The sequence below is a fragment of the Equus przewalskii genome, chromosome 21, assembly GCF_037783145.1.
Source record: "Equus przewalskii isolate Varuska chromosome 21, EquPr2, whole genome shotgun sequence".
Taxonomy (NCBI): Eukaryota; Metazoa; Chordata; class Mammalia; order Perissodactyla; family Equidae; genus Equus; species Equus przewalskii.
In genome coordinates, this window is record NC_091851.1 from 14,129,174 (window position 1) to 14,144,932 (window position 15,759).

The 15,759-nt window shown below is 44.0% G+C and overlaps 1 protein-coding gene and 1 long non-coding RNA gene across 14 annotated transcripts in view; one reads left to right on the forward strand and one right to left on the reverse strand.

Moving 5' to 3' along the window:
• PAK5 (p21 (RAC1) activated kinase 5) overlaps window positions 1-15,759 on the forward strand; it is a 308,972-nt gene that overhangs the window by 248,520 nt on the left and 44,693 nt on the right. The window lies entirely within an intron of this gene.
• Window positions 1,389-5,567, reverse strand: LOC139078026 (uncharacterized). The gene is made up of 3 exons (XR_011530724.1): window positions 5,433-5,567; window positions 2,728-2,837; window positions 1,389-1,510 (listed from the first exon to the last, which is right to left on the reverse strand). It is a non-coding gene; the product is annotated as an uncharacterized lncRNA (long non-coding RNA).

Sequence of the window (15,759 nt, forward strand, 5' to 3'; positions counted from 1 at the left end):
CCCCTAGACCCTGGAAACCACTTTTCTATTCTCTGTTTCTATGCATTTTGCCTTTTTCTTTTCTTTTCTTTTCTTTTTTTTTTTTAAGATTCCACATATAAGGGACACCATACACTATTTGTCTTTCTCTGTCTGGCTTATTTCATTTAGCATAATGCCCTCCAGGTTCTTCCATGTTGTCGCAAGTGACAGGATTTCTTTCTCTTTGAAGGCTGAATAACATTCCTTTGTGTATATATTTTATTGATACACATTTTCTTGATCCATTCATGCATTGATGGACTCAGGTTGTTTCCATACTTTGCCTATTATTGATAATGATACAATGAGCATGGGAGTACAGATATCTCCTCGAGATAATGATTTCATTTCCTTTGGCTGTATACCCAGAAGTCAGACTGCTGGATCAGATGGTAGTGCTGTTTTTAATTTCTTGATGAATCTCCATACTGTTTTTCATAGTGGCTGTACCAGTTTACATTCCCACCAGCAGTGTATAGGATTCCTTTTCCTCCACATCCTCACCAGTGTTTATCTCTTGTCTTACTGATAATAGCCATCCCAATAGGTGTGAGGTGATATCTAATTGTGGTTTGGTTTGCATTTCCCTGATGATTACTGATGTTCAGCACCTTTTCGTGTACCTGTTGGCCATTTGTATGTCTTCTTTAGAAAAACATCTTTTCGGGTCCATTGCCCATTTTTTAATTGGGTTATTTACTTTTTTGCTATTGATTTCTGTGAGTTCCTTGTGTATTTCGGATATTAACCCTTTTGTCGGATATATGGTTTGCAAATATTTTCTCCCATTCCATAGGTTGCCTTTTCATTGCCTTTGTTGATGGTTCTCTGTGCTGTGTAGAAGCACTTTAGTTTGATGTAGTCCCACCTGTTTATTTTTTTTACTTTTGTTGCCTTTTGTTGTCAAATCCAAAAAAATCATTGCCATGACCGGTCTCAAGGAGCTTACCCACTATGTTTTCTTCTAGTAGTATTATGGTTTCAGGTCTTACATTCAAGTCTTGAATGCATTTTGGGTTAATTTTTGTGTATGGTATAGGATAGGGGTCCAGGCTACATGGGGCTGTCCAGTTTTCCCAAAACCATTTATTGAAGAGACTGTCCTTTCCCCATTCTGTATTCTTGGCTCCTGTGTCAAAAATTAAGTGACCATGTATGTATGGGTTTATTTCTGGTCTTTCTGTTCTGTTCCATTGATCTATGTGTCTGTTCTTATGCTAACACCATACCGTTTTGATTACTATAGCTTTATAATATGGTTTGAAATCAGGAAGTGTGATGCCTCCAGCTTTCTTCTTCTTTCTCAGGATTTCTTTGGCTATTCAGATTTGAATATGATTTTTTTGTGGCATATTTGAACACTTGTGCTAGGAAGCTGTGTTAGGTCATGGTCAGAGAGAAAGTTTTGTCCAGAGGCAGTAACCTTCCAGCCTTGAAGCCAGTTCAGCCCATTGACATGTTTGGCTCACCCAGTAGTCAATTCCAGCATCTGAAAAATCAAGATATTTCACTTAAGAGCCTCAACTTCTGGGTTTCAAGCTTCTGTTGGAAAAAAGGGGATGATCTCGTATCCCTGGGCCCACATTTTCACGTAGCGTTGGAAACAGACTTGGCTGGAGGAAAGGCTACCCCATTAGAAGGGACAAGCCCTGCCCAGCCCATTTCATTCATTTTTCCCATTAGCCTAATCCTTGGAGGAATTCTGTATTTAATATAACCACCAGCACCCCCTGGCCACTCATTTCCCAGAAGGAGAAACTGAGGTCCGGAAAGTCACATGGCATGTTTAAGGTTTCGTAGTTAGTTGATTGCAAAACAAGGGCAAGAGCTGAAGTCTCGTGTTTCTCCTAGTCCAGTACTTTTCCCATGATATGGGCATATGTGATTTCAGGAGTTTGGCTGCATTTGCCAGTAAAACCCATGAGAGCTCTTAGTGACCACCAGAACTTTAGGCTAAGTAGAAGAATAGGGAGAGAAGGGAGGGACGAAGGGAGGGAGGAGGGGATAATTAGCTTCGTTCCTGCTGAATCCCTCTTCCTACAGATTTCCAAATAGAAGGCAAAGCAGACCTACCCTGAAATCTGGTTTTGTCAAACCTGGAAACAATGCAGGAACTATTGTGGCTCCAAAATATATATATAACAGAAACAATGCAGAAACTATTGTGGTTAAGAAAAAAAAAATAACATATTCACCCATAGGAACATCTACCAGGAGTTCTTTAGTCCTTATAACCAGGACTTCAAAGGAACAGCCTGCTGTCCCATGTTTCACAGGAGACCCGTGAGGATTCACAAGCAGATTTTGTGGGAGGGTAAGAAGTAGGAGGCATGTTAGTAATTAAAACGTTTACTTGATTAAAAATATAACATTTCTCTAAAAAGACTTAGATGCCTGCGTCTTTAGAACTGTACTCTTAAAAGTCTACCAATCACATTTGGATTTCCTGCTGAGGGAAGGAATAGCGATCACGACTCAGATAATTTGGCTTTGCCTCATGGAACATCCTAGAGGCTGCTGGGTAATGTTCACATCTCTAATAATAAGAGAAAGCACGAAACTTGTGTAGGTTCCCAGATACAGCAAAAATGAAGAGATGTGCATGCATGTGTGTGTGCGCTTGCTGCAAGTTTTACATTTTGACCTAAAGAAAAAAAGTACTAATGTTAATCCACAGAGAAAACTCCTCCAATGTTATCTACCTACCTAATTTTCCTGTTGGCACAACAGGAATCAAGGATGCTATGAAATCTGTAGATATTGGCATCTCTCTCTCTATTTTTAAATGTTTTTTGCTGGGGCTGAGCAGATGAAGCCTGGGAAGAAAAAATAAAGACAAAAAAAATCCTTACAGCCACGATTCACAAAACAGAACTATAAAAACAGCCAGAGGTAGCGAGAAAATGCTTTCCACCCTCCCCTGCAGACAAGTCTGCCTTGCAGGGAGGATACTGGCTGGAGAGAGTGTCACTGTACACTTGGTTTTGCTCACTGGGATGCTCTCAGGGGCCAGGCACAGGGATCTGCCAGCTCCAGTGTCTTGGTGCTGGCCCAGAACATCATTGCTCTGGCTGCAACTGCTGAGAAGCCCCCAATGTAATCACCTTCTGCCAGTTCACTAGGCACTTGCTGCATGCCAGACACTTGTGTTGCCTTGTTGAGCCTCATAGCCCATAAAGCAGCAATTCTTGCCCTCTTTGTACAGATGAGGAACTGGGGGCTTTGAGAGGCTCAGTAACAGCCAGCTCAGTCAGCTCACAGAAGAGATGAGATCCAGCTCTCTGGGCTCAACCCTTCACCAGACATTGCATACATCCCCAGTGGCACAGGAATAGGTGCTGTGGGTGCCAAGCTTTAACCTGGCTTCTTACAAGCTCCTGTTAACATCTGCAGCAATGAAGTCCCCTTGGGTTGCATCATCCCGTCTCATTCTGTAGCAGGTTTCTCAACCTTGACACGATCAACATTTGGGGCCTGGTAATTCTTTGTTGTGGGGGCTGTCCTGTGCACTGTAGGATGTTTAGCAGCTTCCTTTGACTCTACCCTCGATGCCGGTAGCACCCCTCCCTCACTTATAACAACCAAAATATCTCCAGACACTGCCAAATGTCACGTGCAGCAACGGGAGCAAAGTGGCCCCAGTTGAGAACCAGTGTTCTATACTGGCATTTCTCAGGTGCTTTTTGGTGGTTAAAGCTGTAGGTTCTGGAAATAAACTCCCTGGGTTTGAGTCTTGATGTTGCCACTTATAACTGCGTGAGTAAACTGCTAAACTATTTAACTGTGCCTCTACTTCTTTATCTATAAAATGCAGACAAAGACTGCCCCTGCCTCGTCATGTTGAGTGAGGGATAAATAAGTTAATAATGACAATAGCCTAATCATTAATACATGTAGTCTCTATACATCAGTCTGCATGTATAGCATATAGATGCATGGTGGCTGTGGTATGATGCTGAGGGTTACTGTGTGCTGGACACTGTGCTAAGCATTTGCAAACATGAGCCAGTTTAGTCCTCACAACAACTCTAGAGTTCAAGATCATCTCCCTTTTACAGTGAAGAAGCTGAGACTCAATGAGACTAAATCTTTATGGACTTCCGAAGGATATGAAGGCTAACGGCTGAGCCAGGATCCAAAATTAGGTCTGTCTTACTCCAAAGTCTTTATATTCCAGATTCTTATTTCCACAGAAGAAAACCAAGGAGCAGAAAAATGGATGTGAGGCCTTGCGCCCAGGTGCACACACCATAGGCGGCCCTCACCTTGCTGGTGAAGAATGGGTGATGATTCACAGATGGATTTGGGGTGCACGGGGAATGCACTTTATTCTGTCTCTTCTTGGGAGGATGGAGTCCTCTGAGAAGGTCCTTAGCATCACCCAGACTGTGACGTGGGTGAGAGCTTGGACCATGGGCTGCAAAGGAAGCATTGACAGTAGAGGTCTCCGAGACCCTCGCATGCACTCACTCTACCTTGAGCGATGGTCTTATTCCATTTTATAAACAACAATCTAGATTGTCTCACCCATTTCAGAAGGCTTTTAGGAGTGCAAGTTCTAGAATCAGATTCCCAAGATTCAAGACTTACAAGCTGTGTGATCTTGTCTGTGTCTCAGTTCCCTTATCTATAAAATGGGGTGTTTCAGTGCTTGCTTTGAACTTGTCCTGAGATTAAAAAAGGTTAATAAATGTAAAGGAGTTAGCACATGGCAAGCACCCAGGGTTAGCCCTTATTCCCAGCAATATTCGTGGTGGAAAACCTGTCACCATATTTTCTAATGCCAGCCATAGGAATATCCTGTCTATATAATCTTTTACATGTTTTCAAAATATGGGAACAAGTTCTATCTGACTTTGCCCTCACAGCCACTCTGTGCAGCCTAATAAGTCCTACTGTCCTCACTTTAGAGATGTGGGTCACAGGAGGCCAGAGTAGCTGTGTGACTTCTTCAAGGCCATGTAAAGCCTTAAGGACTGAGCTGGCCTGAGGACCCCAGTCCTGCCACCCCAGAGCTTGCTTCAGTCTCTAGAATTGATGGAAGCCAGATGCTAAGTGAGAACAGAAAACTTAGCAGCATTAAAGCAAGAACCGTCATACTGTAGGTGTGTGACTAGTTGTGACAGTTCTTCCCAACCAAACCTCCACTTTACCCCCATCATCTCCTCTGCCAGGGCAGCAATGTGACCGGTGCTGCAGCCCAGGACGTCCCAAACAGATGGCATATTAAAGGGTTCTGAGTGAAGAGAGAGGATGCAAGAAAAATGGTGAGCTGGTCCCCCAGACCTTCTTCCTGGGGTCACCAGTGCGGTGGATTTTCACTGCTCAGTTATCACTTTGCTTTCCCTTAAAGGAAAAAGCAGTTGAACCAGGGTGCTCAGCCTTGCTGCATCAATAATTGAATGACTCACCATTCTTTGTGGCACTTGCCATGCCCAGATTCTGCCAAGGCTCCAGGAACAAAACTGAGGCTCCTCATCTACTAAGGATCCCAGCAGAATACCTTTCAGAGATCCTTTAGGGACCTGGTGGGAAATGGAAGGACAATGCTGGGCAGAGTCTGATGAGCTGCACCAAAAATCTGAGAAGGGAGAAGGGATGGGAGGAAGGGAAAGAGAGAACGAAGTACTTAATCGCTTAATATAACTATGGATATTATTGCTTTTTGATTTTTTTTCTTTACAAAGAAAATGAAGGCTCCTGTAGGATATTCATTAAAGCTCATAAAACATTCAGAGAGTTGATTCAGAGCAACATCTGTCCCTTCTGCTGTTGACTTTAGGTGTCCTTTGCATATGAATGGACTCATCTTCCCATGAATGTTCTTGTGGTTCAAAGTAAATTGTGTTTTGGTCATTACATATGAGTGGGTTTTCCCATTACCAAATTAAAAATGAAATGAGTCTAATCTGTTGTTTTCTGTCCTGGGGCTCTCAGAGGCCCTGAAACATTTGGACCATATTCTTCTTCAGTGAACCAATCCCCAGAGGCACAGAGTCCCCCACCTCTTGTCGCTGCAGGCAGTGACAGATAGCAGGGCAGAACAATCTGCTCTTGAATAGAGGATGCATTCTTAGAGTTTGGAACAGCATCTGGGGGTCTTAATTGGATATACTGATTCAGAGGTAAAAGAGCCTACTGATCCAGATTTATTCATTTATTCAAATAACTAGGGTTTGCCTATCTGTAGAGGTCATGAGCCACTTGTCCCAACTCTCTCGATGTGCATTTGCCATATGTTTTGTAAGGCAGGGAAGTAGATGACTCTTCACACTTCGTGTCATAAGGTGTAAATTCCTACATGCCTAAATAGGAATCCAGCATCAGGATGGGGGAAATTTCCTTGCAGAGACTCTATTTATGGGGAATGGCTTTCTGCTACCTGGAGTTTGGAAATCCAGCATAGGTCTGAATATCCAGAATGTAGCCTACTTCCCAAGCGCTCTGCATGCAGGACCTTAACGAGACACCTTGGCTCTATAGGTCCCACCTGAGCATGCCCATGACAACTAGTCATTGGCAATGATAATGTGTGCATGCTTCTTTAAAACTGAACGCCAGCTCAAATTGCGCACTACATCCCTTTGTCATCTAGCCAAGGCAAATATAATAGACTACAAAATAGGGCCACTCCATTTTGTAAATGAAAATAAGTAATTTGGAGGGAACTGACCGTGGCTGGGCACATGTCAAAGTTTTGCCTCAAGCGGGGACAGCAGCTACTGTATTATTAGGATGCAGTTGGAGATGGAGCAATTCCTTAACACCGTGCAATGTGAGAAACAGACTGGAGCTCTCAGGGCAGCAACACCTTGGCAGGAGTAGCAGAGGCTGGAAAGTCAAGGATGGAGACACATGGGCCCATGGGCCACAGGCCAGGCTGACTTCCCCCACCCCGTCAGCGACATTCCTGCTCATGGCAGTGTTGAGGGGGGCGGGGGGCACGAGGATCCCTTCTGCTAATTATCAGTCTCTAAAATGCCCCTGCAGAGAAAGCCTGTTACCTATTCTCTCTGGAATTCTGACCAGCCGTCCTTTTCCTTTCCCAAAGCCAAGGCTGGTCCTGTTACATTTCCCTTTGGGTCAAGTAAGGACAATTTAAGATGTCCTTTCCTTGCTCAGATAATAGAGGTCTATGATTCACTGTTATCCCGCATTTGATTTATGTAGAGCAAGCAGCACCCAGTCTGGCTCTTTCATTTTCGGGATGAGTAGTCTCTTGGCTTTATTGTACTCAGAAAAGGTGCATTGGAGCATCACACTCAAGCACTAGAACCAGCTGCCTCCCCTCCTGGGTAACTGTGGGAAGTGGAAAGAAAGCCTCTCCATCCTTCAGAGAACATTCCGCAGTCCCCATTCGGTGGGCACAGACTTACACCACGCACGCACACACACACACACACCCAGTCCAGCGTGATCCAGCCTCGGTCTCCCTGTCACCAGTACAGAAGGCTACGGTGACAAATAGATGCTGCAGCAGGAGTTTTTTTTCCTGATTTTCTTTCTCCTGCCCTCCCCCATCAAGCCTTTTTTCCCAGCCTTGGCATAAAATGGTCAAATGATGTTCTACTGCAGAATTCAATTTCACAGTTCAGTTAGGTCTTTGATTACACTTCCAAATTCAGATTAATGTGCATTTAACTAACATGGATCAGGGGAATTCTGGCTGACAGCCAGGTGTAATCGGAGCAATTGATAGCTGTGTGGAGTTTTGTGCCCTGTCTACTGGAGCACACCACTCGTGAAATTGATTGATTAAATGAATTCATTGCTATAATTATTTATAATTTTGATACATTACAAGCCTGTAGCTGACCCTATCCTTGGAGATACTATGCTCATCGTGGAAGGGAGTCTGGCTGAATTGTTCCCTGGAGGTTATTTATTCCCATAAAATACAGCCCTTTTTTTTGCCCTTCTTGTATTTTGTTGGATTTGAATAGAGACATGAAAAAGCGTGTTTCTTTAAGAATTAATTTATATGTTATACTAAAAGGCATCAGGAAACTAAAAAAAATGAATATATGTTATTAACCATTTCAAAGAGGAAGGAAACCAAGACTGCTGGTATTTTCTTTCCGTGTTTTTAAAGATTCCTGTAGAGAGAATTCCTTCTCACTATCTGATTTTCGGTGACAACTAGTGGCCTTGTAACAGCAGCTAAACAGTTTAGCAGCCTGGGTGATAATTTGTAAAAAGATCTGATCTTCTTTTATTACATCTTGCCATATGGAAATCCCCCTTAAAAGGATGCAGACCATGGTCTCATTTTTATGAAGTTACTTTTGCACAAAATCACAGGACTCTTCTCTTTGGAGGAGTCAGGAGAAGCCTCTCTGGCATCTCTGTTGTTTTCTCTCCTGCATAACGGCTTTCCACTCCTGCTCCAGGTCCCTGTGCCCTTGCAATCTGCTCTTCGGAAGTGAACTACCTGCATAGATCTTTTGGAAATGGTTTGGGGCTGGGTGGTGGGAGGCACACTGGATTCGCTTACTAAATATCTGTCTCTTTCGCTGGTCCAATTCCACTGCAGTGTGGTTTCGCTAGGATTAAACTCTGCATCTTTCTCAAGATACTAAAGGCCTGCTCATATGGATTCCACATGTACTCCTTTTGTTTTCTAAAATATATTTGTAAATCAGGTTGTAGAAAAGGTTGCACAGTTCAAGCTTTACTCCTTTGCAGGTCCTTCTTGCATGAACATGTGTGTTATGTGCAAAACAGTGTATATGGACAAATTCATCATTCATGTTTCACCCACTTCCAAATATAGGATATCGTGGGGAAGATGATTTAGAGTAGAAAAGTTAAATAATTGCAGCAGTTTAAGAGCCATGTAAGAGAGCCAAGAGGCCTTGTTATAGAAGAAAGCTTGGGCTTGCTTTCTTGGAAGAACACACAGAAGAAAGTTGGGGCATTGTTGTGGCTGAACACAAAGTTCTTCTCTGGCCAAAACAGAAATGAAAGCAATGAATTATGTACATAGATGATCAACTCATTTTGCTATGATGATTATTCCTTTTTTGCATATTTTGAGCTGATTTTTCTAAGCCAAGACTGTTAAAAATAAAAGCTTAGTTTTTTTCTCCCTTTCCTCACCTAGGCATTATCGTCTGTCATTTTCTGGCCCAGTTCTTGCATTGTGCTCCAGGCTGCTTAGACATCTGGGCCCCTAAAGAAGCACCCTAACCAGACTTTAGCTCTATCGTTGTCACTCCACACTGTGCCCACCTCTGTCCTGTCCCTGTCTACCTTCTTATCATTGAAGGGTATCTCTGAGAACGTATCAAGGGCCCAAGTTCTAAAATGACACTGTAGATTTGAACTCTGGCTCTTCTTAGTAGCTTTGAGACCTTTGCATGACCTACTTAAACCCATTGTGCCTTGGTGTCCTTATCTGTAAAATGGAACAATCATGGGGCCTATCTCATTGTGTGACTTGAAGTTTACATGCAACCATGTACATAAAGGGCTTAGAACAGTCCTTGGCTCATAGAAAGTGCAAGTAAATGTCAACTGTCATTATTAACATTAGTATGAGTTACTCCTGCGAGCAGACTTCTAACAGAGCAGTTGGCTAATGGAAAGGACCCTACTTTAAATGCCAGTAAAACACCCCTGCATTTTATCAGAGAGAGAGTGTCCAGCCTTGATTATATAGACTAGGGAGGTGACAACTAATGGTGGAAATGCCAAGGCAGACAAGGAAGCATCTAGACGCTTTCCCACTAGGAGTGAAGGACTGACCTGAGCAGAAGAATTTTGGGTCGTGTAATCCTCTTGGGGGTATGGAGTGATTTGCCCTGGATTGCTTAGAGGCGGTTTCACCTCCCTGAACCACAGTTGTGTCAGCAATACAATGGGATAAATTGCCTCCTGTTTGACTCTCAGACTGGAAAAGGATGAGGCCTGCGCAAATGTGTGGGCCAGCAATACTCACCATCACGGAACCCACGATCAGGTCATCAAAACCCAGCTGAGGGCTGTGGATCAATGACATAGTGACCCCAAACAGGGTCATTCATGCATTTCTCCTTCACAGAGTCACCTCTTTGTCTGCCATCTTCTCCGTGAACAGATGGAAGCCCGGAGAGAAGACCGCATGTTTCCTCACTGGAGGCAAACAGTCAATTCTCCTTCGACAAGTGCACCTCAACTTTGGTTCCCAAAATTGCCTTTTGTGATAGTAGCTGCTCTCATCCATTGCTTTTTGTAAGAGTCTGCACCTCTTATGAGAAGCCATGGAAGACCATAGCACCGCTTTGTCTCAGAGACCTAATTTCAAAGACATTTAGCTCCCAGTGAACACCTCTGCATTCTGTCTGACTGGAAATTGTCCCATATACGCTGGCAAGTGTCCTCTTCTTTATGCCGCATGCCTGGGGTTGAGAGTAGACTCTGATAATGCTGCTGACAGTTGATAAAGAAGAAAAGTGGCCTGATGCAGTGTGGAGGGGTGGTTGTGATTCTTACAGGGCATGGCTTTTTTATTTCTAATATATCTTCAGAGATCAGTTATACATGCTTGTGGGAAGTGAATTCAATTTCGCTTCAAGTACAGGAGGAAATCCTCCAGTGAAGACACTAGGAAATGATGGCATGTGATGGCTCCCAGGACACCCTTGCAAAAATAAAAGTCACAGACCCCACTTCCCCTCACACACTGGCCTTGTGACTAGCCTGGGCTTGGCTAATCTTGAGTTTAATTTAAAGGAAGAATCCACTTATTTAATTTACACTAACATTTGTCTCTCTCCACCCCGTCACATACACACACCAATTTTCCTTGTGTGTGGCACAAATCCGAGGGCTTAGAAAAAGTCAGCTTCATTTCAAATATAGCATTTTGATTCTAATACAATGTTCAATATATTATAATTAAAGGCACCTTTTCTGGTTGTTTTGAAGATTAATGTATAGGGAAACATATGCCACTGATACATTGTATGCCTTCAATAAATGCTAACTTAACACTGTAGTTACTGTTTCTTTTACATTCTCACTAATGTGCTAAGCAGTTTATCATAAAACCACCACCTAGAATGTATTGGCTGGTCACTGTTCGAATCCTTTAATGTATATTCAATCCTTTAAAATTCCCGATGACCTAAGGAAGTGGGTAGGTATTGTTATTATTACTCCCATTTTACAGATGAGAAAACTGAAGCACAGGGACTTTAAATAACTTGCCTAGCGTCACACAACTTGTAAATGACAGAAAAAACTTTTGAGCCCAGAGTGTGTTTTCTTAAACACTAGGTTGCTCTAGGTTGCCACAGTTAAGCCTCATAAAAGTGCTGTGAAGGAGGTATTATGGTCCCTACTTTACAGATAAAGAAACAGGTTCAGAGAGGCTAAGTGATTTCGCTAAAGCCATCAGAATCAGAATTCGTGTTTTCTCTGTTCTACAACCAGGGCCCTGGCTTAGCAGTAGCCTGGTCCCTGCTGGCTGCTGTGAGGCTGTCTGAGTGGTGAACTCCCCTGATTAGAGTGTAGTGTTCTCAAGGCTAGGAAGGGCTGCATTGCTGGCTGTGCAGCATCAGCACCACCATCTGGGAGCCAACAAATAGGGCAGAAGAATTGAGAATGGTGCCATGGTAGCAATTTTAAGGAGCCCGCTCCGTGCAGATCTTTCCCCGAGGCTTGTGGGTTAGGCATCTATTCATGCTACATGATGGGGCCAGAGCTTCAGACACCTGCCTTCTTCCAGATGACCACCATGTTGCCAGATCCAATGAGCAACATGCCTCATCCTACTTCACTTCTCAGTGGCATTTGACATGGTTCATTACTCCTTCCTTCTTGAGATACTTTCTTCCCTTGGCTCCAGGACACACTAGTCCCTTAGTTTCTTTTGTATGTCACTGTTGTTCCTTCTCGGCTCCTTTTTGCAAGATCCTCCTGCTCTTTCTGGTCTCTAAAGGTGGGACCTTCTCTTACACATTCAACATCATGGCTCTTAATACCAACTAAATACTGATGGATGACTCTCAGGTTCATGTCTTTAGCCTCAACTCTTCCCTGAACTGGAGGCATGTCTAAGTTGCCTAGGCCACATCTCCACATGGATACTTAATAACTCTAAAACTTAACATAGCCATAACAGAACTCTTGGTTTTCCCCCATGCATTAGTTTTCTATTTCTGTGTAACAAATTATCCTAAAACTTACTGGCTTAAAACAACCATAAACATTTATTACCTCACATAGTTTCTGTGGGTCATGTCTCCGCTAGCTTAGCTGGGTGATTCTGGCCTTGAGTCTCTCATGAGGTTGCCGTCAAGATGCCAGCCAGGGCTACAGTCTTCTGAAGGCTTGACTGGGCCAGAAGGATCACCTCCAAGATGGCTCACGTGGCTGTTGGCGGAAGGCCTCAGTTTCTAGCTGGCTTTTGGCTGGAGGCCTTGCCACTTGGATCTCTGTATAGGATTCTTGAATGTTCTCACAACATAGCAGCTTGAGAGAACAAGCATGAGTGATCCAAGAGAGAAGATAAGCCACGATGTCCTTGTTGGCCTCAGAAGGCACTTACTGTCGCTTGCACTGTACTCTTTTGCTCACACAGATCAACCTGATACCATATAGGAGGAAACTACACAAGGATCTGAATGTCAGGAGGCAGGGGTCATTGGCAGCCATCTTTGAGGCTGATTACCACACCCCACAAGCCTGTTCCTGCCCCTGTGCTCTTCACATCATTAAATGACCTGTTGCTCAAGCCAAAACCCTAAGAATCATCTCTGATTTGTCTCTTTCAAATTCTAATCCAATCCATCAGGAAATCCTGTCAGCTTGACCGCTGACCCTACCCTAGGTCCCACCATTTCCTACCTCATCTTCAGCATCCACCCTAATCTCTGCCCACGTTGACTGCAGTAAGCCAGCCGGCAGCCCTGTTTCTACTCTTGTCACCAAAGTCTCTTTTCCAAGAGCTAGAGAGTTAGATCGTGTCACTCCTCTCTGCTCAGCAATGTCCAGTGGCTCCCACGTCACTCAGAGCAACATCTGACGTCCTTGCCATGGTCCACATAATCTGCCTCCTGGCTACTTCTCTGTCCATCTTTGCAAACTGTGTCCAGCTCTGCTCCAGAGGAGGCTCCATGCTCTTCCTCAAGCCTGTATGTGCCTCAGAATCCTGTGTGTGCTGTGCACTGTGCACTCTGCCTGGACCGCTCCTCCCCATACAGTCACAGGGCTTGCTCCCTTACTTTAGCCAGGTTTCCACTTGAATGACACCTCCCAGAGAGGCCTACCTTAGCTATCCCATCCAAGGTGGCACCACGTTACTCTCAACCCTCTTGCTCTGCTTTATTTTTCTTCGTGTCACTTATTGCTTCTGGACCACATACTGTATATTTATTGGTTTTCTAGTTTACCATCTCACTCCTTCTCTAGAATGTAAACTCTAGGAAGGCAGAAATACCATCCATTGTGATTATTGTTGGACATTCCCACAGCACCTGAAATGGTGCCTAACACATAATCATTGCTCAAATGTTAATTTGTGGAATGAATGAATTAATGAATGAATGCACCATGTGGGAGCAATGGATTCATCTAGAACAGTGCTGCTGGATAAAACATTCTGTGATGGTGGAAATGTTCTATATCTGTGCTGTCTGATGTGGTGACTATTAAATAGTTAAAATGTGACTAATATGACTGAGGAGCTGAGTATTTTATTTTAATTTTAACTTTTATTGAGTTTAACTGAATAGCCACATGTGGCCAGTAGCCATCATATTAGAGCAGATCTAGATCCTTAGGGTAGATGGAGGTGAGGCACGTAAATGTCATTCCATGTACATGCTGGTAGAGTGGTAGAAACTTCCCAGGTTGCTGTGTTAAGAAGGAGCCTGATGTCCAATCAGAAAATCTTTTCGAGCATCTTATATGTACACAGCACTGTGTTACCATGATGATCTTACACACAACAGTGTGTTGATGGATTAGCACTTTCTGCCCAGCGCAAGGAAGCGAACATGCTATTATGTGGTATGTTCACCATCCCTGACCTCAGTGTTTCCAAGGGCAGCCGGAGCTCCTTCCTGATCCCTTCCAGGCAGTGATTGCTGAAACCCACACCTAGTGTCCCATAAGCCCCTCACTGGCTTCCCCTACCCCTGCTCTGTCTGCCTTCCTTGTTCTCTTCCACTAGTTCCCTCAATCCCCTCTTCATAATCAGAGTAAAGTGTTCTTTTCTAGAATCCCTGTGAGGGCTGACCAAGTTTCCCTTCCTCTCTCTTTCTCTCTGTCTCTCTCTATCACATGCACACACACACACACACACACACACACACCCCTACAAATTTTGGTTACTGTTAATTATTATTTGTACTTACTTGGTGAGCATGTGGTTACCTCATCGTCCATCCTGAAAAGCTGCTTAGCACTGGGAGCCATGTTTTCCCTTTTACACAGATCTGCTAAATTATATGCCTGGGTGGTACAAACCACACGTATGTGAGTTCAGACACATGGGAAAAGGCCTCCTACCCCTGAAATGCTCCCTGAAGACTAGCATCCTTTAATGAGGAATGGTGTCTTTCATTCCTGAAAAAGAAAATAGGGCATAAACAGCAAATACACTGTGGATAAGGCACACTCTAACTGGAACCCACCACCACTCCCCCCACTGTGGTGCCTGTGAGTAGAAGGAGGCCCTTTCCTAGATGTAGTAGATAATGTTGGTGCCCTGGCCACATCCCTTCACCACCTTCTGTTTCCATCTGCCAACACTGCTTTCCTTTGTCTAAAGCAGGGGTTCTCAACCAAGGGCGATTTTGTCCATATCTTAGGGACATTTGGCAATATCTCAAGACGTTTGGTTGCTCATAACTCGGAGGAGGGGCTGCATCTAGCAGGTAGAGTCCAGGGATGCTGCTAAACATCCTACAACACACAGGAGGACAGTGCCCCACAGCAGAGAATTATCTGGCCCCAAACATCGACAATGCCAAGATTGAGAAATTCTGGTCTAAGAGCCTTCTCAAGCCACTGGAGCCTGCTCAGCCCAGGACACAGCAGGCCAGAAGTGCCAGGGAATTAATAGCCATAGGAGCAGACGTTAAACAACATTTGAAGGGAGCTGGTGCATAAATACCCCAACTCTCTGCCCCTCACATGGGACAATTCCAAGTCACATGCTCTGCATAGTCTCAGGGTTCAGAGTTCCCCAGCAGATTAAGTTCCAGTTGCTTCGTGGTAACTTGCTGTGTATGTTCGTGAAGGTTCACCAGAGAAACAGAAGCAATAGGGTGTGTGTGTGTACAGGGAGAGATTTGAAGGGATTGGCGCATACAATGGTGGGGTCTGGCAAGTCCGAACTATGCAGGGCTGGTCAGTAGGCTGGAAATTGCAGCAGGAGTTGATGTATTCTTGAGTCCAAGGGAAATCTAGAGGCAAAAGTCCCTCCTCTTTGGGTGAGCTCAATCTTTTCTCTTAGAGCCTTCAACAATTGAATGTAGCGCACCCACATCACATCACGGAGGATAATCTGCTTTATGCAAAGTCTACTGATTTAAATGTTAATCAAATCTAAAAAATACCTTTGCAGTAATATCTAGACTGGTTTTTGAGCAAGCAACTGGCTGCCATAGCCTAGCCAAGTTAACACATAAAGTTAACCATCGTACTTGCAACTCACCCTTTATTAGCAGTTTCCTCTTTCCTGTCCCCCTTCATAGCTTCTGGGATCACCTCCCACTGCTTGCTTGCTTAATTCAAATTCAGGTCTCA